We start from the raw sequence: 23,175 nt of genomic DNA, 5'->3' as shown, positions 1-23,175 counted from the left end.
CCCTTCCCTTCCCTTCCCTTCCCTTCCCTTCCCTTCCCTTCTTTTCTGTATGTATTGAAATACTCAATAAAACATTAATTTCTTGAAGGAAGTAACTGTCCCATTTTATTATTTGTATTTTGATTCCTAGTACAATGCCTGATATATAGTAGGCATTTAATAAATGCTCATTCATTTATTCATCATTAATATAGTTATAGAATCATTTTTGCCATTCCTCCTCTCTGAATATTCCTATAAGTCTATTTTTGATGTTTTTATTATCTTCAAAATTTCATTTGAATTATTAGAGAGAAGGTATCATGTGTAGCGTAGATCACCTTATATTTATCTCAGGTGGGTGAGATTTATTTTTTCCACTGTATTTAAAAGTCAACAAATTGTAAAGTTTAAGCTCTGTGGTAAAAATAGCAGTCAGATTTGGATTAGACTCAATAAAACCAAGGTAAATACAAATTTAGGCTCTTGTCACGTCATTAACCAAGTCCCAGTTGTTCCTAGGTACTGCAGCACATATGGACGCAAAGATCACCCACAGTTTTGAGACCCGCACCCCCCTTAATAGATGACCATATGCACTGGATCTCATCCCAAAGAAGAACAGGGTTAAGCTGACATTTGGCTGACTGCTACCTGAAGATGCATTTGCTCACATAGTTACTAGTTTGAATTTTCTTTTCTAACAGTTTTTACTGAAATTTTTGTATTTAACAACATTAAGATGGGAAAACATGAATCATTTTAGATTTGTAAAAACACATAATTAAAGTCCTTTCCCTAATATCACCTACCTACCCCAGATTCCTTCCATTGTTTCCACATCACACACAGAGCTTTTTAACCACCAGAATGCTTCGTCTTTATTAAGCTAATATTCTGTCATTACCAAGATTTTCTTTAATTCCTACCTTGAATTATTCTCCTTTCAGGTTAAGTTATAAAACCTCAGATCAATGTTTTCATCATCTTTGAAGCAGTCTGATTATTTTTTTTGCCTTTAGTACTTAGACACAAGCAAACTCAAATGGACCAAAGATCTAATTCTTAGTCTTTTTAATCCTGACTTGAAACCAGTTTTGTGATGAATAAATGAAAAATTATCATTTAGCATTTAGTGTCTGTCAGGCCTAAGTGCAAAATTTATTTAAATGAAATAAGTGTTTATTTTGATAGAGAAGGGGCTATTTTTTATAAGACATCTATGAATCTTTTATTTTTTCTTAAAGTAAAAGTTTAAAAGACAACATTATCATGAAGAAAATATACTAATGAAGTTAGTGCTTTTTAAATTAATATTTCAAACTATTTAATGATATAAATAACATTGGTTAAAAGACAATTTAGGATTTCTTAGTCCTGAATCTTTTGGTGCTAGAAGAATAAGATAGATTGAAATCTAAGTGGTCCAGAACTCCCAATGATTCTATATCACCCTGGCTCCCCAGTACTATTCTACTGAACCCCTTTCCCATCTTCATTCTGAAAAATGAACAAAAGTTTATTGTCCAGAGTGATTTACTGAGGTCTCTGCTCCTCTTTTGGACTACAAGGTCCCAGTTGGAGAACATATCTTGCATCGTAAAGGAGGATCTGGTCATAAGGACATGCTGAGTTGCTTCTATTATTTACCTCTTTCATGGGAATAGCATTAATGAAGCATTCCCCAGTGCTATAATTAACTATGGCAATGGTATAGAAACCGTGATTTAAATAGGGTTTCTATGCAAATATTTTGATTTTCAAAATATTTGTCCTGTGAAATACAAAATATAAATCAATATTCACATCAAAAATTATTTTTCTGTACAGCAGCTTGGGGTATTAAATAGGCTTCATTTACTCCCTTTTGCTCAAAAAATTTCCCAACCCTTCTTTGTTCCAGGGACATTCCATAAGTCACATCCCTTGGGTCAAAATTTATTGGTACCATCAGCATATTTCATAAACTTCTTTTAGGAACTGTTGCTTTATAATAATCCTACCTTTGCATATTATCTATATCAACTGTATAGTCTTTAAACATGTATTTTTAAATCCAGCTAATTCCATAGTTCTTGACACTTGGCTTGAAACCCCATTCTCAAACTTTTGATTACTTCACTATAGTTTTAGCTTGGTAGTTATGTGAAACTTTCTCCTACTAAACATGCTAAATTAAATAGACAAATAAATAGCTTTGTCTTTATTATTATTTATTACTAAACATATTCCAATAAAGATTCCCTACAGCATGAAACATTAACTTGACCAGAGTCTTATGTATCAGGTTCAAAACAAGCCAAAGTTCAAGTCTGAACCAATCCAATGGATGGGGAAAGAAAAATCTTATCACTGAGAAAACAAATAAAGTTTTCTCTTTATATTATTTTCCTCAAAAAAAAGTTTAACAAAGTGAAGACATATTCTTGCAACTTTTAAGCTTTAGAGTCACAAGAATTTTCCAAAATAAGATATTTGTTTCAAATTCCATTTGTTTTCACACTTTTCTAATTAAAAACCTGTCCATGTTTTACAGTTAAATTTAGACAACAAACACTATCAGGGTATATAAAACCCATGCTTTCAGCTTGGGGTTGTTTGTATCTCTGTCTTAAAGCAGGGAGAAAGCATGGCTATGTACACTCCAAAATTTACTTTTTATACTGAAGAAGGAAAATATATATAGACAATAGTGATTGATCCCTTCTCTCACAAAGAGCAATGCTCAAGTTTTTGTCCTATACCAGTGGCTTTTGGTTGCAAATCTTTTGACTCTTTGATTTCTTAGTACAGAGATTTCATAAGGAATAAAAATGAATCAAAACTGGCACAACATAAAGTACATACTCATGTAACCAAGGCAGCTCCAGAATCACATGGTACTTCTTAGGGAAAAAATGTAATTAGTGGTTAGGTATACCCCATTATCACTTGTGTGAGAAGGTAAATGAAGAGAGAGAGAAATTAGAAATCACAAGACAAAATTAGGTAAAGAACCTTTTTGAAAGTCAAGATGCACAAGCCCCTTAGAACTGTTTATTTAAAATCTGCAGCAAATGAGTGACCTTTGAAAAGTAGAAAGTATTCTCATAACTGTAGTGATTTGATTTGCCATATTTTCTCCTTCAGCTGCCAAAGGACTTCCAGAATTCCACTCTTCTAAACCCGGTTTATGTTCTATCAGTCAACAAAAAAGGTAACATTCCATTTTCATAATTGTTCATAGGATCATTAATTTAGAGGTAGAAGGGACATAGAGGTCATCTAGTCCAAACTATTCTCTTAGAATATGAAGAAAGTGAGGGCCAAGGATTAAATGACTTTCCCAAGGCTGCACAGGGAATGGTAAGCCTTCAGAAAGGCTATTCAAGTTTCCTTTTTGAGATTATAAATTTTCACCATGATGTAAACTTCAAACCACTTTGTTTCATTTTCCATTTTGGTATCTCTGGTGCTTAGGACAGTGCCTGAAACATAGTAGTAACTTAATAATGCTTGTTGAATGATTGATTAGTTTGATCCATATTACTATGCATGAATAAGATGAATTTCTCTCAAACAGAAAGTGAACAAGGTAATTTTTTGTAAGAGATTTGGGGCCTAGACATGTTGAGTCTAAAAACACTATGTGGGCCCCAAATTATAGCGTCTGTATTACTTGGAACAAGCAATAACTTTGATAAATTTTCATTTTGTTTCAGGATTGATGATGTGTACTATGCTTCTCTTGGCTCTGTACTGACTAAGAATGTACCGGCTTTAATCATATGAAATTGGATTGATCTGATTTTCCCCATCTTAATTAGTAGTCCATCAGTTGACTGTTAGATTTCATGCCATACATTTCATTTCTCTCTTTTGTGCTATTTTTTATTCCATGTCTTTTAAAGAATAGACGTTGTACCAATGAAACATGCAAAAGTTGTAGCTTTTAAACAGCATACTTAATTACAAATGTTTTAAGGGCCATTTTGGGTAAATCAAGCATTTTAAGAATCATTGAAGGCCACAATGAAACAAGATCAGTCAAGATGAAAGGCAATAGAAAGTGAAGTGAAGACAACACCAAGAACTGACAAGTGACTGCTTCAAAATAGTTTACATAATCCTCAGAAACAAGCAAAGACCTGAAGGTGGAGTGATGGTTAATGCTTCCTCAACAGAGCGGCATAAGCCTCTTAAAGTTGGAAAAATAGCAAGAAGAACAATTCAAAAACCAAAACCAAAAAACTACCAAGCAGTGGTATTTATTTCCTTAATTTGTCATGGATAAGACAACCAAAGACCAGAATACTGAAGATTGGGAAAAGGTAATTTTTACTGATGAAACAATATTTTATCCAAGGCTATAGAAAATTGTCAGAAGATGTCCAAGTCAGGTTATAAAATTTAATCATTATAATCATACTATAAAGCATCCTCCCAAAAACTTGTTTGGGGATATTTTTTTTTTACTTCCAGCCAGTCTTGAAGTCTTTTCTCACATTGTGGGAATGCTGAATCCTAATGAAAATAATAATATTCTGTGAAGAAATATTGGAAAACCCCTCAAAGGAAATGGAATATGAAAACATGGGCTTATGCCATGCCATACATCATGAAAAGTGAAGAAATTTATGCAAGAAATAGAATGAAATAAATTCCACTGGCCTGGGATTTCCTGGCTTTAAACTCCATTGAAAACCAATGGGCTGTACTTAAGGCTAGATCTGGGAAATTGGGTTGTTTGTCCAAGTACACTTTTGATCAGATATTATACATATGGTTTTATGATACAGAATTAAATAAGTCAAAAAGTCTTATCAAGTTAATGCCAAATTATGTAAAACAAGATTGCAGAAAAATGTAGTATTAATTATGGTTATTAAAATTTTCTTAAATATGTAAAAAAATTGTAAAGATTTTTTGAAGTCAATGAAAATAATGGTTCTACTTTGACCTCAGAAATCCAAATGTCATTTTATATAGAAGAGGTTTCTACACTGATGACAATCCATCCAAAGACTACCTTAAGGCCAGATGGGTGACACAGTGAACTCCAGTCAGAGAGACATCAATTCAAATTTTATTTCAGACATTTATGAGCTATGTGACATCTCGGCAAGTCACTTAATTTAATCCAGCCTTTTCTCCTCATCTATAAAACACACATAATAATAGCATCTATCTCACAGGTTTGTTGTAAGGATCAAGTGAGATGTCATTAAAGCACTTTGCAAGTCTTAAAATGCTGTATAAATACCAGCTATCCTAACCCAAGAATTATCACTTCTGCCACATTTGCTTCCCTTTTAATAAAATGTTAGTGCAAGGCTCATCATGGAAAATGAGACCACTGAGGGAATTTGACCACTTTGAAATTGAATGGTCCTTTGCACTCAACTTCTTATATATGACTCTTAAGCAAACAAATAGCTTTCAGATTCATTGTTATCGATACTAGAAATATTTTCTTGGTGGTGCCTGCTTTCTGCATTGAATAATCCCAAACCAGGTATGAGAGCAATAACATTTGACACATGCTCTTGCTGCCAGAATATAGGATCACCACCTTTTTAATTTCCTCTTTCTCCATGAAAAAAAAAGAAAAGTTCTTGCTTCCCATATGATCAGTAGTTCCTTCCTTTCTCCTGATTTCTTTCATTGCATGCATATCTATATACCAAATTCATTGAGAGTAAAAAGCTTTTGATTCTTTGTAGTTATCTCCCCAGTGCACAGAACAATACATGGCACATAGTAGGTGCTTTTTAGATAATGGTTGATTGATTGGTTGGTGCAATTATACGGAGAGTTTTGACTGCAAAATGAGGCATGTGAAAGTATAATAATAAAGATAATGAACTTTTCAAAAACACCATGAATTTTTAAAAGTGCTTAGTGGTATTGCAAGTATTATTAGATCAGTTTTTCTGAGAAGGAAGTCAAGGCATAGGGAGATTAGGTAATTTGTCCAATGGTCAGTCACATTATTAGAACTAGTAATTACCAGATACCAAAATCAAGTCTAAATGGGTGCATGATCTAGGCATAAAGGCTGATACTGTAAGCAATCTCAGAATGCAAGGAATAGTTTACCTGTCAGATTTGTGGAGAGGGTAAGACTTTATGACCAAACAAGAATTAGAGAGCATTATAAAATGCAAAATGGATAATTTTGATTACATTAAATTGAAAAGCTTCCCTACAAACAAAACCAATGTAACCAAGATTAAGAGGGAAGTGGGAAATTAGGAAAAAAATTTTACAACCTATGTCTGATAAAGGACTCATTTCTAAACTATACAGAAAATTGACACAAATCTATAAGAATACAAGTCATTCCCCAATTGATAAATGATATGAACAAAGGATATGAACAGGCAGTTTTCAGACAAAGAAATCAAAGATATCTATAAGGATATGAAAAAAATGCTCTAAATCACTATTGACTAGAGAAATGCAAATTAAAACAACTCTGAGGTACCATATCTCAACAGTCAGATTGGCTAAGATGAATGACAAATGACAAATGCTGGAGAGGATGTGGAAAAATTGGAACACTAATGCATTGCTGGTGGAGTTGTGAACTGATCCAACCATTCTGGAAAGCAATCTGGAATTATGCCCAAAGGGCTATAAATAACTTCACACCCTTTGTTCCAGCAATACCACTTCTAGGGTTGCATCCCAAAGAGATCATAGAAGTGGGAGGAAGACCCATATGTACAAAAATATTTATAGCAGCTCTTTTTGTGGTATCAAAGAATTGGAAATTAAGGGGGTACCCATCAATTGGGGAATGGCTGAACAAGTTGTGGTATATGAATGTAATGGAATACTATTGTGCTATAAGAAACGAAGAACAGATGGACTTCATTTTTACCTGGAGAGGCTTCTCTCTCATCAGTACAAACTGATGCTGATTGAGAAGAGTATACCCAGGAGAAATTTGTACATAATTACAGACACAACGTATGTGTGATGACCAATTTTAATAGACTGGACTGTTCTCAGCAATGCAGGATTATAAGACAATCCCAAAAGACTCATGATGGAGAGAGATATCTACATCCAGAGAAAGAACTAGAAAGAACTGAGTCTGAATGCATATTGAAGCAAACTACCTGATCTTTTTCTTTTTCTTGCTTGGTTTTGTTTCCTCTTTCCCATTGTCCATTCCATCTGATACAATCCTTCCTTATAACCTGACTAATGTCAAATGTGAAAGTATTTGCAGATCCTTTATTTGATTGTATGCCATCATGGTGGGGGGGAGGGAGAGAGAGAAAATTTGACACTCAAGGAATTGTAGAATTGAATCTTGTAAACTAAAAGTAAACAAAAAAATTAATAAAGACCAAAAAATTAAAAAACAAAGAATTAGTAATTAGTACTAGAGCTAGAATTCAGACCCAGGTCTCCAGAATCTATGTTCATCTATTTTTACACTACACAACAAATGAGGTAATGGGGGAGATGGAAGAAAGCAGAGAGTAAAGAGTGAAAAGGGAAAAATAATCTTCCACCTTCCCCTCCATCCTCAGTATAAATCTAGCATACTTGGTTGAAGACCAGGTGGCTTGACCTTTTCTTTCCTCACTAAAATAGTCATGGCCAAGTAAGGGTTAAAGTTCTTTTCCATTGTGCAGAACCTGGTTCATGATAATATGACTATCAACTACTAGGCAGGAGAAAGAAGAATGAAGTAGATCCTAACTTTAGGTGTTTTAGGCAGATTTCAAATCCCCCATTGCAGAATTGATGAGGTTTCTGGATCAGAATACTTGTTCATCAGTACATTGGAGCATGAATTAATTAGCAAGCTTCCTAGTACACTGATCAATTAAGCTCCCCTTCAGGCACCAAAGAAACATGGCTATTGGCTCTGCCTCTTTTTGATTCCATTCTAACAATACTTCCTTAGAGAGAGGAGCAATTGAGAAGATGACTGGTAACCCAATGGTTCCAACTCCATCAACAAGTCTGTGCAACCTCAAAACTTAACAGCACACTGATTTTCTCTAAGAAAAGTGAGAAGACATTCCCTTCCCCTGCATAAAAGTCACAGAGGTTATTCCTCTGAAGTATTCACTAGGCCCAAGGCCTAATCCATGCTTTGGGGGGAAAATGAATTCATATCTGAGGTCTTTATTAGGGGTTATATTCTACTGCTTTAATGTTCTTCTCATTATTCAGAAAGCCCTTCTACTGCCTAGATAAATTCTTCCCATCCTTCATGGAGTCCTAGTTAAAGACCCACCTCCTCAATGAAGGCCATGTTCCTCTCTGCTCTTGTCTAGACACCTTTAATTTTGATTCCTGATTTTATACTATTCTGTGTTTTCCTCATGTGCTCATGTGAGTCTTCTGTATATTCAACTTGTCTCTCCAGCTAGACAGTACTCATGCCAACAAAACACATTGTATCAAGCAATATTTGCATATTTTAGAGCACAGTATTTTTCAAAACTGATTTCTAGGTATCATGATCCATGGATACTTTGATTCTTTCATACTTAAACCATTATGGAATAGATTTAAATCAGATGGATTGGCATGCTGTGGAATATATTATAGTACCTTTCATGGTAAAAGAAGCATAAAACTTGAAAGAACTTGTATCCTGAAGCTAGTTGCATGCCATCATTTTAGAAATAATCCAGTGAAGTACAATGTAAAGCACATGGCGTTAGGAATAAAAGGACCTGGGTCCAAATCTATTCATTGTCATTTACTTGCTGTGAGATCTTGGGCAAATCTATGTCTCTATGCCTCAGTTTCTATCCTCTCTCTCCTTCCATCCCATTCTCCTTTGCCCCACTTACCTTTCCTACCTCACCCCCCCCCCAATCTCTCTGTCTCTTTCTCTGTCTTGCTTTCTATGTCTCTCTCTCCCCCCTCCATTTTAATATATATGTACATATTTCATCCAAAATTTTGGTTTCATTAAAACTCTCAAATGAAGATAATCTCTTTTTAAAAAAAACACACTAGTAACTAATCTACAATTTTTCGTTTTAGAGAGCTATCTTGGGGGGCAATGAGAGGTTAAATAGTAAAGTTCAGTAGAGGTTCCCTCTGCTTCTTAGTTTCATGGGCTTCCTTCAATAAAGCTGAAATCCAACCTGTTCCAGAAGGCCTCTCCCAGTCCCTCCAGTTGCTAATACTTTACTCTTATGTATTCCATTTATTTTGTATGTCTCTTGTGTGTAGCTAGTTATTTACCTGTTGTCTCCCCGATTAGAATATGAGATCCTTGAGAGCAGGGAACATTAGTGCATGGCACAGTGCCTTGTATACAGTAAGTGATTACTAAATGCTTGTTGACTTACCGACAGAGGCAATAGAAGGATGCTGACAATAAGAAAGCACACCCAGAACACAATAGTTGTTGTTCAGTCCTGTCCAAGTCTTCGTGACCTGATTTGGGGTTTCCTTGGCAAAGATCCTGGAGTAGTTTGCCATTTCCTTCTCCGGCTCATTTTTTTTTACAGATGAGGAAACTGAAATAAACAGGATTAAGTGACTTGCGCAGCATCACACAGCTAGTAGTGTCTGAGGACAGATTTGAACTTGTCTTCCTTACTTTAAGCTGGGAGAGAAAAACAGAAAGCCTCAAGATAATTTCATTTGAAAGACAGGAGTTCTCTTGTTGGATGTTAGACAGTTAAAATCATGGACCTTTACTCTGTACGAGTATTACAATCTTTAAAGACTCGTCTGCTATTAATTCCTTGGACTCAAATTCTGATTTTTCCCTGTACAATTCTTAGATAATGTTGTACACCCTTCAACTAAGCTCTGCATCTGTTTCCCCATACAGGCAGCAGGGGAGAAGGACATTAACTCTGGATTCAGAAGTCCTATGTTCAAATCTTATCTCAGATATTGACTACCTGTGTGACCTTGGGTAATCCACTCAACCTCAGTGTGCCTCAGTTTCTTAATATAAAAAATGAGGTGTTGGCCTCTGGGGCCCTTTCCAGCTCTAGATTTATTATTCATTTGCTTAATTGGCTGATTTGATAGTGGCTGGCCTAGTCTCTTTGGCTATGTTATTATTAGTTTGTCTATAATGATTAACCCATTGTGACCCATATCATCGACTTTGAGACTTTATAATCTCAGGCATCATTAATGGGCAGCATTAGACATCCCTGATTGACTCCCCCCTGAAAAATAAGTATTGACTTTAACATTGTCTCAGTCCCTGATGAGGCAGCTCATGGCTGCAGCCCAGTAAATTTGTTAGATCTTTTGTCACTACCATATGTCCCTGCTTACTCATTAAGGTCAGAATCAGCAGGATATTTGCTTTGTCCAACACATAATCTCTAGTCCCCCAGAGTAACTCTGCTTCCCAATTGTGACATTTCTTCCCAGATTCTATTCATAGTGCCCTTCAGTCTGGGTACTTATAACTAAAGACATATCTGTCTTCTCCCACATTTGAAAATTCTTAAGAAAAACAGGGCTGTTTGTTGTGGTCTAATTGCAAAGCACCCTGTGACTTTTTTTGTAAAGGACTTCATATAAATGCATGTTGTTGTTGGGGTAATTATCTCCTAACTAGTGCGAATGCCATGGCTTTGCCAATGTGGAAATCACTCCATGAGAGCCATCTAATTTAAACAGCCATTTTATTTTATTTGTTGAAATTAAGTAAAAGAAGGAGAGTTTATTTTTAAATGCTTTTAGATCCTGTGGACTAAAAAAACTGAGAAGGGAAATCCTGGAGGCTTGGAGCAAAAACTTTCCCAAACACAAATGGCTATGTGTGGATACATGCATTTATACATATGTGTATTTATCTACCCATTCATCTATTTGTAAAAACAAATATGCATGTTGTTCTTGTTATTTAGTCACGATTGACTCTTCATGATCCCATGGACAATATCCTTGGAGTTTCTTGGCAAAGATATGAGTAGTTTGCCACTTTTTCCCATTGCATCAAGACACTCAGAGGTTAAGTGATTTACCCAGGGTGACCCAGATAGTAAATGTCTGAGGCCAGATTTGAACTTAGGTCTTCCTGATTCCAGGCCCAGTGCTCTATCCTCTGAGGCATCTAACTGCCCCTAACAGAAAGAAAATTAAACACACACAAACACACACACCACAAATACTATACCTATATTTATGTCTATATATACACGTAAATATGCATTATACATATACATGCATATGTGTGTATTTTTTTCTGGAAGAGTAACAATCATAATTTAGTCAGATCATAAGATGCAGAGCTAGAATGGACATTAAAGAAAATTTAGTCCAAATACTTCACTTTATAAATGGGGAAACTGAGGCTCAGATATTTCAATTAAATTCAATAAACATTTATTCTATGAAAGAAACTTTACTATAATCTGGGAAAATAAAGATAAAGACAAGAAACCCTGCCCTCAAGAAGCTTATATTCTTTTGGTGGGATTGAACACTGTTAAGGGAATGGAAATTTAAGATCTCCCCTGCCCCTAGGCCCTTTAATAGGCTTAAGCGTACCTAGAAACTGTTTCTAGAGGCTTGGTTTTCAGGAATACTTTTAGATTGGGCAGTGGGTCAAGAGGGTTGTTACATTCTCAGAGGCAGGAGAAGGCTATATAAACCCTGATGTGAGGCTTTCTTTTGGGGCTCACTGTGAGAAGTGTTGTGCAATTTGACCAGACAAGATTCTGGGCAACCATCCCCCGGCTTTGAAAATCCAGATGTTGATGCTTCCCTCTCTGGTAACTGACTAGGTATATATGTAATGATCAGACAGTTGGAGGCCTGTCTGCTTGAAATATTTCTCTGTCTTCATGTAACTTCTGCTTGTAACATCTGTCTGTATACTCTGAAGTTTGGGGTGTTGAGATTTTTCCCCTGAACTAGGTAAAGGATATGTTTGATTGATTAAAGCAAGATAGTTAACCCATTTTGAGTTGCTTTCCTTTAGAAAAGCAGATCTAAGAACCTGTTTTGGCATCCACCCTGGATATGCTGGGGTTCTTGCTGCTACAAATATTCAGATAAGTAAATGTGATTTATATACAAAGAAAAACAATGTTATTTTAGCAAGCTGTTCCCTAAACATTGGGAAATCAGGCAAGGATTTTCCTGTAGGAGGTAGCACCTGAGCTAAGCCATGAAAAGGAGTGGAGATTCAAAAAGGCAGCTTTACAGAAAGGGACCATTCCAAGTGCAAAAGCACAGAAATGGAATGATATGCATAGATGACAGCAGATGGGTTGGTTTGGATATAATATCAAGTCCATGACAGGGAATAATGTGAAAAATTTCTTGAAAGGTAGTCTGTTAAAGAGCTTTAAACTGTCAAGCAAAGGAGATTATCTTTTAACAAGCCAATGGATGGTCACAGAAACTTAAGTGTCTTAAACAAGGGGGTGACATGGTCAGAGTTATGCTTTATAAAAATTGGTTTTTGTAGGGGGGTGGAGCCAAGGTGGCAGAGTAAAAACAGGAACTTGCTTGAGCTCCCATTCCAACCACCTCCAATACCTTTAAAAAATAATTCTAGACAAATTTTAGTGCTACAGGACCCACAAAATGACAGAGAGAAACAAATCTCCTGTGGAAGGCAGCCTGGGAGGCTGCCAGGAAGGGTCTATAGCAACTGGGCTGGGAGTAGAGCACAGTCCTTCATGGATCACACCGGTACAGACAGGTAGCACAGAGCAGCCAGACCAGACTTCAGCAGACTGATTCACTGACAGCTGTGATGGTTTCCAGACTTCTCAAACTATAAAAGCCAAAGAGAAAGTAAAATATCAGTGGGGAACTCTCTTGATCTTGGGTGTGGTCATGTCTGCAGCTGCTTCCCTGGAGGAAGGTCCTCAGGTCCACAAATTGTGGGCCCACCAAGTGACTGTGCAGACTGTGATCACAGGACTCTTGATGGCACTGAGGCAGGATTCTCTTATTTTGCCTTACTTGGATCTGGGTTGCATCTTGGGTGGCAGTCCCAGGGTGAGGAGCGCTAGTGTGGCAGAGCTAGTGGCAGCTATGGAGAGGGCATCCTCCTCACAATCCTGAGGCAGGTGCCTAGAAGTTCTGACAACAGCTGTGCAAAATCCCAGAAATTGGGACATAGCTCTCTCCACTCTGGAAGCAGATTTCTATTGTGGCAAAGAGCTCAAAGTCAAGTAATTGTCTGGCAAGATGAGCAAACAGAGGAAGCAAAATCAATTGAAAGGTAGTCTGTTAAAGAGCTTTAAACTGTCAAACAAAGGAGTTTATCTTTTAACAAGATAAACTATAGAATTGTTTTTGGTGACAAAGATGATCAAAACATAGAACCAGAAGACGACAGCAAATTCAAAACTCCTTCATCAAAAGCCTCCAAGAAAAATGCGAACTGGTTGCAGGTCATGGAGGAGCTCAAGAAGGATTTTGGAAATCAAGTAAGAGAAGTAGAGGAAAAATTGGGAAGAGAAATGAGAATGATGCAAGAAAATAATGAAAAGTGAGTCAACAGCCTGTTAAAGGAGACCCCAAAAAATACTGAAGAAAATAATACCTTAAAAAAAGGACTAATTAAAATGACAAAAGAGGCCCAAAAAGCCAATGAGGAGAAGAATGCCTTTAAAAAGCAGAATTGGTCAGATAGAAAAGGAATTTCAAAAACTCCTAGGTTGTTCAGTGAATAGAGCACTGGCCCTGGAGTCAGGAGGACCTGAGTTCAAATCTGACCTCAGATACAACACAAAACCTAGCTGTGTGACCTTGGAAAAGTCACTTAGCCCAATTACCCTCCAAAAAAAAGAAAAGAAAAGAATACCTTCAAAATTAGATTGGAGGAAATAGAAGCTAATGACTTTATGAGAAATCAAGATGGTATTAAACAGCCTCAAACAAAAACTTGATTTGGTAACATACATCAGAAGAGAGACTGGAGGTGAGAAACCAACCAAGGAGTTACATTACATGCCAGAGGTAACACAAGCAATAAATGACATAGCTATAATACAAACCCAAATCTTTTGACTCCAAATCCAGTGAACTGTCTACTAGTCCTCATTTTATAAAGGAGGAAGAAGCAACATATATAACACTGACTACCCTGGCCCCCACTGCTTGAAGTTTATTGTATATCTAGGCTTTCTGCCAATGGCCTCAATCCCTACTGTGTTCCCCTATGTATAGGGAAGGATCCCTAATTTATGTACTTATTAATAGTCAGATTAGCTTTGCTAAGGAATATTTACTTTGAAAAGTAGAATTATAAATATTCAAATTTACTTGTGTAACACATAGGACTTTATTCTTCCCCTGATACCACCTCAGACTCAGAGAAGAGGAAGGAGATTAGGTTCACAGTTTAGCACAGTTCTTACAGAGCACACATTACCAGTTCCATTTTCAAAGTCCTCTCTAGTGCTTAAGGCCTAAGCACCTGGCTTCTCAGAGCTTCCCTGTTAGGCTGGCTAGCTAAGTCACTCCAAGGTTGCTATAGCTGACTCCTGACCTAATGCTAGCACCTAAAACTGAAGACAAATGAAAATGGAAAATAAAGAAAAACTCCTATACTCATTTCTCAGTCCACCAGAATAAAAGAGAGAGAGGGAAGGTATTCTCCCTCCTAGGTCAATTCATGGTGCCCACTCTGTGAATGAACTATAATTTTTGCCCTATGGGTGCAGCAGAAAAGACTTCAGATAAGAGAATATGCAGGAAAAGAGAGAAACTATACCAGTGTTGTCAGCTTTCAACATGCTTCCTGTTCTCACGACGCAGCCAATCAGAGTGGGCCACTCCCATCCATACAGTAAGAAAATGAAGGATATAAGATGCCTCCATGTTAGATTTGGTTACACCCAGGGCAAGTCCTGTACACATATAAAAATAGAACAACAACAACAAATAGAATTAGTAGTTTGAGGAAATGTTTCCTTGAAATCTAGGCACTTTATATTTCTATAGGGTTATGTTACATTATATGTAATTTAGAATCCAAGACAATCACTACCATGATCACCATTCCCTTATATTAGCATAGCACTTTGTTCATAGTACCTTAAGTAAAATGAATTTCCCTCATTCATCTCTCCCGACATGAAGGAGCTATGGAAGCTGCTTACACGGTAGTCATGATGATGTATAAGGAAGTGCCTTATATGTCCTTAATTGGTTATGGTTGACTAGCCACATTGTGAATAGGAGATTTTATTATTATTATTATCATTATTATCTTGATTATTATTGACTGCATTTAAAAGTCTTTAGTTGATTTCTGTTATCCTTTTTTTTTAATTTCATTTGCTCTTTGTCACATTTTGCTCATGGTTCCTGGTAAAGACCATGGTAAGGGGAAAGGCTTTAGGGAATTCTCATTTCTTAGGCCATATTGTCCTAGGAAAGTGTGTTCAGCCCTTAGTTTTTTTGATTGTTCTTTTCAGTTCTATGTGAAAGAATTGGAATCTTTGACCTTGGGAGTTTTCAAAAGTCAGAAGAACAAGACACAGGGATCCAGGATTCAAATCTAGGCCAAAGGCAGTATCTGAGAAGTAAGGAATAATTTTCAGGAGACCCTTCTGGGCCCAGGACAGTGTAAGCTGAGAGAAGGATTCATTCAGCAGAGATACCATATATGAACATAAACTTGACATAACCAATGTTATATGGGAACTAAACTAAGTAGAGTCTACCCTCTCCAGAGGTGAGGCAGGAGATAGTATATCCTGAAAGAACTGGAGAAAACATTTTAGTTTGTTCTTACTATATCTCTGAAAGAAAAATCTCTCTGGTAAAGTTACCAAATGTTTTGGTTAAATGGAAGTGGGGTACTAATAACTTCCCCTAACAATGTGGGGAACACAGCTGATGGGAGCTCAAGCTCATGGTAGTAGAGAAGAAAGTTTACTAACCTCTAAGGACATCCTAAATTCCTGAAGTGTTGGTGTAACAGTCTAGTTCTGGGAAAGAAAACCAGAATATATTGATTACACAATAAATTTTAAAAGAACAAAGACAAACAAAACTGAAAAAAAATGAAGGTATAGTAGAAAGAAGTAGGTAGCAACTCATAACCATGTAACTATTTATTTATTAAATATCATGCTATTATATTTGGAGTCAATAAAAATAATTGACTTTTAATTCTGGGTATGTTATTACCTGTAATTTGTTGGGTAAGTTATTTGGGCCTCAGCTTCAACATGTGTAAAATAAAGAGGTTTAATTGGGTGATTAAAACCATTCATGTTCTGGGGCGGCCAGGTAGCACAGTGAGTAAGAGCACCAGCTCCAGTGTCAGGACGACCTGGAGATCAAATCCCGGGCTCAGACACTTAGCACCCACCCAGAAACACCTGGCCGTGTAACCTTGAGCAAGTTACTTAACCCCAATTGCTTAGGGACGTCCAGGTGGCTCAACAAGTAAGAGCACTGGCTCCAGTGTTGGGATGACCTGGATCAAATCCGGGCTCAGATACTCAGCACCACACCCAGAAATAACTGGTCGTGTAACCTTGAGCAAGTTACTTAACCCCGATTGCTTAAAAAAAAAATATTCATGTTCTAAGGTTATGTGACTTTAAGTCATATTCAGGCATTCTAAGAAATAGTGTCTTTCCAAAGTGACCTCAAGTAGAGAAATATAATATTCTATATTCATCCCAACTTAATCTGTAAGTGAAAACTTCAATCATTTTGTAGAAGCAGTTTTCCATAGAGATTTTGCTGAGAATTCTAGATATGAAATCCCACTAAAATAGAAGAACTGACAATGACAGATTTAATAATTACTCTTTATTTTCATATTAAAGAGAAAAAAAGATGAATACATGTGGCACTTATATTTTATTAATGTTAATTTGTTCATATTTTATTATTAAGACATTAACAATGGCTATTGAAATTCCCTTTATCCTAAGAACAAATGAATATAAAGAATTCAGAAAAGCATGGGAAAATTTATATGAACTAATGCAGAGCGAACTGAGGAATCAATGCCTGGGAAGCTATACAAAATGACTATGATTAAAATGGAAAGAACAAGTACAAAAAGAGCCTGTATTCTGTGTAATTATAATGATTGAGTTTTTCCTCAAAGAGTATATGAGAAAATGTACCTATATTCCTTCTTTGCAGGGCAGGGATAGGGGGCTATAGGGGTGGAACAATATTTATATCATCAGATTTAATTGATATATTGGTTAATGTTGCTAAACTTTTTTCTTCCCTTTCTTTTTAATCTTTTTTAAAAGAAGAGATGACTTTTGGAGTGGGAGGAGATGAAGGATATATTTGAAAATGTCAGTGACAAAAACCAAAAGATATCAATAAAAATGCAAATTAATAAAATAATGTGTTTACATTCCAAAAGACTTTAAATATTGCAAATGTATCATTTCATTTCAAGTGAATTTCACACATTGTCAACATATTCACATGAAAAGTTCTGATAGAGACAAAAATCATTACTTTGAAATTAATGTATAAACAGAAGAATAATTTATCAATATGTGAACTGTTCTTCCCTTTTATATTGTTAGTACTGAATTTAACATTTTTCATTAACATATCTGTCTTTGGGGCTGGCTAGGTGGCACAGTGAATAGAGCACTAGCCCTGGAGTCAAGAGGACCTGAGTTCATATTTGGCCTCAGATACTTAACACTTACTAGCCATGTGACCTTGGGCAAGTCATTTAACCCCAATCGCCCCCTCCAAAAAGCAAAAACACAAAACCAAACCAAACCATATCTGTCATCTATTTTGACATATTTCTTAAAAGTGATCAAATCCCACCATGAAACAAAAATCAAGTTTGTTAAAATCCAGATTTTAAAAGTGATGTTATATGGATATGAATCACAGAATATCACAATTTCCAGGGAATCAAAATCTTGGGCTACTGAAAAGGCAGTATAGATATGCATGGTGGCAATAAATAGATTAGGGCGTGGTTTTGTTCACAAACTATGTTCACAATCAACATAAAAAAATATCTTCAGAGCCATGTGGCCAAAAAAGGAGGTGGGTTGGTTGTACAAAGAGGGAAGCAGATGGACAATCCACATGTTGGATTGGTACCCACACAATGTCAAGAGATTTTATGCTACCACACACTATCCACCTAGTAAGGAAAATCAGGTGATCTTGAACAAGAAACAAAAACCAACCTTGGGCCTGGAATGAAGATTCTCTGATCTTTTGCTATTATGAGAACATTAAATGTCAGCCTTTATACAATTTATTTTAATCATTTCCTGTTTCAGTTTTTGGAGGTTTGTTCTGAGCCAAGTTACCATTTGTAAAACACTAAAATCCATGTTATAAGTTACAGTTGAATACCAATCCTAGTATTATAACTAAAGCTGAGCATTAATGATTTTTAAAACTATAAAAACATGTTGGTATCCTTGCTCTCCTAGCAGGAACAGGTCCTAATTGCTTCACCTCACTTTCATGATTGGTAGTTTTGGTAGGGGAGGGAATTTTGAGGAAGGAAGCAGCTCTAAGATCCTTACCAATTAAAGTTTTGGATGAAGTCAAACATGACTAGGGGAGGGTATATATAATTTCCACATTTGTGACGCATTAAAAGATCGGATAGGAAATAACTGAGGTATCCATTGGAAGCGTAAACATGGAAGAGAACTCTGGACTTGGAGTTAGGAGAGAAATTTGAACTCAAATCCTACCTTGGACAATTGCTAGATAAGTAACTATGGACAAATCACTTAACCTCTCTAAAAATCATTTTCTTCATATGTAAAGGAAATTATAACACATAAACTACATACCTCACAGGGTTCTTGTGGGGCTCCATTCATTCCTAGCCAATAAGCATTTATTAAGTTGATAACAGGAGCAGGTAGGTAGCTCAATGGATAGAGCACTAGGTCAAGAAGACCTAAGTTCAAATATGCCCTCAAATATTTACTGTGTGACCCTTGGCAAGTCACTTAATCATGTTTGCCTCTGTTTCCTCATCTGTGAAAATGAACTGGCAAAGTGTAGCGGCAAGCACCCAAGCGTCCTCAGGGTTTGCTGCCACCACAGGTTCTTGGATCTGCTTTGATAAAGGAAAGCAACTCAAAATGGGTTAACAAGCTTGCTTTAATCAGTCAAACATGTATCGTTTACCTCTTTCAGGAGAAAGAGGTCAGCACCCCGAACTTCAAAGTATACAGGCAGAATTATCAAGACAAAAACAGATCAAGTAGACAGCTTTCCAAACTGTCCAGCCATTACATCCATACCCAATCAACATCTGGGTTTCAACATCTGGGTTTGTCAAAGCCGGGGGGGCTCCGGACAATGGCTTCCCAGAATCCAGATCAAATCACAGAACACTTCTCAAAGTGAGCCCCCAAAACAAAGCTACCCATCAGGGCTTATATAGCCTTCTCCTGGCTCAGAGAATGTAACAACCTTCTGGACCCACTGGCCAATCAAAAAGTATCTACTGAAAAACAAGCCTCCCACCCCAGGCTCCAGGTACACTTTAGCCTAGGGGCAGGGAAGATCTTCCAAATTTGCATTCCCATTACATTCGGCCCCAAGATCTTTCATGCCCATAGCATAGACAATTTACTTTTGAATTAGCATTAAACATCTCTTAGGTCACATTTTCAAGACACAGAACTAAAGTTACCAAAGTGGCCACTGGGCCTTAAACAAACACAAAGTACATAGCAGTTATCACTTCAGTTCAAAACAAGAGTTCAAATAAAGTTTTCTGGGGGGGGGGAGGGACAGTGTCCTTCCTCTCACACAGCTCCAGCCCCTGCTTCCAAGTACAGAGAGGGGGCTGGGCAACAAAACCAACAAGGTGGGGTCCCTGGGGATCCAAGGCACTTCATTCCACCCACCATAGTCACAAGTCCATCCTCCCCCAGGGTCCCAAACTGTGGTATGCAGCCAGGAAACACATTCAGTACCCCTGCTTTGCTGCTCAGTTCTTATCTTTTCCTGTGGCTGAATTCTGAACTCCTGGGCTCCTTCTCCTCTCGCACATGGTAGCTGCTCCTGGCTTCTGCCCAGGTCCCGATCCAGGCAGCTCACCATTCCTGTTCTCAGCTCAGCGAAATTCGCATGCAGGCCATTCTTCTCTCCTGCTCCACAGCTCCACAGAGTCACAGTTACCACAACTGGGAAACAAACAATTATCCCAGTCCCCATACTTTCCTTTTACTCTGCAGATCCTGTTTGTGACGCCATTTTGTAGCGGCAAGCACCCAAGCGTCCTAAGGGTTTGCTGCCACCACAGGTTCTTGGATCTGCTTTGATAAAGGAAAGCAACTCAAAATGGGTTAACAAGCTTGCTTTAATCAGTCAAACATGTATCGTTTACCTCGTTCAGGGGAAAGAGGTCAGCACCCCGAACTTCAAAGTATACAAGCAGAATTATCAAGACAGAAACAGATCAAGTAGACAGATTTCCAAACTGTCCAGCTGTTACATCCATACCCAATCAACATCTGGGTTTCAACATCTGGGTTTTTCAAAGCCGGGGGGGGGGGGCCCTCCGGACAATGGCTTCCCAGAATCCAGATCAAATCACAGAACACTTCTCAAAGTGAGCCCCCAAAACAAAGCTACCCATCAGAGCTTATATAGCCTTCTCCTGGCTCAGAGAATGTAACAACCTTCTGGACCCACTGGCCAATCAAAAAGTATCTACTGAAAAACAAGCCTCCCACCCCAGGCTCCAGGTGCACTTTAGCCTAGGGGCAGGGAAGATGTTACAAATTTGCATTCCCATTACACAAAGCAAATGGCAAACGTCTCCAGTATTTTTGCTGAAAAAACACCCAATGAGAATACAAAGAGACATGACTGAAAATGACTGAACAACACCAAAGCTCATAATGTGCAAGGTACTGTACAAGTGCTAGGGATAAAAAGACCAAAAAGAAACAAAAAAAAGCAAAAAACAAAACCCCTGGCCTCATAGAATTTATTTTAAAAAGTATGTCAAGGAATTTGTATAGCTTAAAATATTATATGAATATCAGTTTTTTAATAAAGAATTAAACTTTTAAATTATGGAACAAGAATATAAAAATAGAATAGAATATAAAATAATAATATAATATTAATAAAAATAATAAATATAAATAATAATAGAATAGAATAGAAAAATAGGAGGAAGTTAATTTTATTTCTTACCCATTGTAGAGTCCTCTTTCTGGATATGGCATCTCACAAGGAGTGTGACCTTTTACTATGTGACTCCTTATTTAATAGCTCTGTGACATTGGACAGGTCAATTTCCCTTGAAATTTTCCTTTTAACTTTATTCAGTTTGAGCCTCCTCTTCTGCAAAATGAGTGACTCAGTGTAATAGTAATGACATTTAAAGATCCCTGTGTATTGGCTTGGTTTCCAGATTGATTGTGTTAAAACCCAGAGCTTATGAATCCCACTTGTGGGATGGACTTGTTGACATGAAAAGAGAGGGCTGAACTGGGAGGAACTTGTGACTTGAATTTAAAGAGGAAAAAGCAGAGAGGCAGAAGAATTTTTTGGAAGCAGCATTGTGAAGGCAGAGAGATGGAAAGGATTGCTGAGGGCCAGTTCGAACTGCCCAGGACTTTTGAGAGCTGCCACCCAGAGCTGCCAAGGACTGAGGAGACATGGCTGTTATGCTGGTATTTTGTCTGTCTATTTTGATGTTGTTTTGCCAGATTTGTCCACTGGTGAAAGACAGTCCTGTTGTTGCAGAGGTCCTGGAACCTTGCTGCTGGTTCAGGGGTCCTGAGACTGTTCTGCAGAGAGTGAATTGTGCCCACTGGTGAAGGCCAGTGCTGTTGTTGCAGAGGTCCTGGAACCTTGCTGTTGGTTCAGAAGCACTGAAGAAGGATTGTCTTGTTGTATGTTTACAGAAATCCTGGAAGAGCATTTTGCTAATGTTTTCAGGGATCCTAGGACTGTTCTGCATACAGAGAATGAATTAATGAGGATGCTGGCAATGTATCTTGTGGTCTTGCTAAGTTTTGTCTCCCCAGGAACAAAGATTGCTGAGAACTTGCTTTGGGTCAAGATGAAGAAAAAAATCTCTCTTTGGGTATTAAATGCTGTGCTTAAGTTTGTTGTAACTCTAGCGTAGATGGCCTTTTCAGTTGTGATCCAGAGGTGGGAAACTTTTGACTCTTTTGTGCTCTGTGACTGGCCAAATTAATGTACTTTGTTTATGATTGGAAACTAATCTCCATTTGAGAAGAGGGACTTTGTGATTGACTAAATGAATGTAATGTCCAGGGGTGGAATGGCACTTGGAAATTATTGAATTACACTTAGTGAATGCTGTACTTTGAATAATGCTATATTTTGATTTTCTCTGTTCTTAATTTGTCACTGAATAAAATGGAGAGCAGTTATGGTGGTATTTTGAACCTTGGGAAGTGACCTTTGCTTGGCATTACACTTGGTAAATTTCAATAAGCAAAAATCTTCCTTATCTCTCTCCTTCCCTAATAGAGAGTGAAAGGAAAAAAAAAAACTCCTGTTACGAACATGTACAGTCAAGCATAACAGATTTCTATATTGGCTATGTAAAAAGTGAAATATATGTAATATTTAAATAATTACAATATGTATTATTTATATTTACAATGTTCATTATAAATTGTATTTATATTTATTATATGTTCATAATATAATGCATATATTTAAAATAAATCTATGTGTGTATATAAATATGTGTATTACATATACATATGTACCCCATTCTATATTCTTGAGTCTTTCACCCCACTTTATCAGAAGGCAGGTAGCATACTTCATCATTAGTTCCCTAGAATCATGGTTTATCATTATTTTGATGAGACTTCCTAAGGCTTTGGAAGTTGTTTGTTTTTACAGGATTATAGCCATTGTATAAACCATTCTCCTTATTTTATTTACTTTACATTAGTTCATTTATGTCTTTCTATGTTCTTCTGAAAATATACCCTGCATTATTTTTTATAACATATTAGTATTCTGTCACATGCTTAGACCATATCTTGTTCAGCTATTCCCTGATTGATGGGATACACCCTCATATTCCCATCCTTTCTACCTCAAGAAGAATTATAAATACTATTACATACCCTTAGTTAAAGTCTGTTTTGCTTAGGACTAATTTCTCCTCTCTTAATCTATACTTTGCCTAATTCTTTCTTATCCCTTCTCCCCTTTCCTTCCTATTCTCCTGTTGAGTGAAATTTATTTCTACTTGTATTCTGCCCTCCTTTGATCAGCTCAGATAAGAGTAAG

Source organism: Petaurus breviceps, unplaced genomic scaffold (genome assembly GCF_028583685.1).
Source record: "Petaurus breviceps papuanus isolate PSGF00001 unplaced genomic scaffold, PetGlider_PUasm1.0 90822, whole genome shotgun sequence".
NCBI lineage: Eukaryota > Metazoa > Chordata > Mammalia > Diprotodontia > Petauridae > Petaurus > Petaurus breviceps.
Note: the sequence above shows the minus strand (reverse complement) of the source record.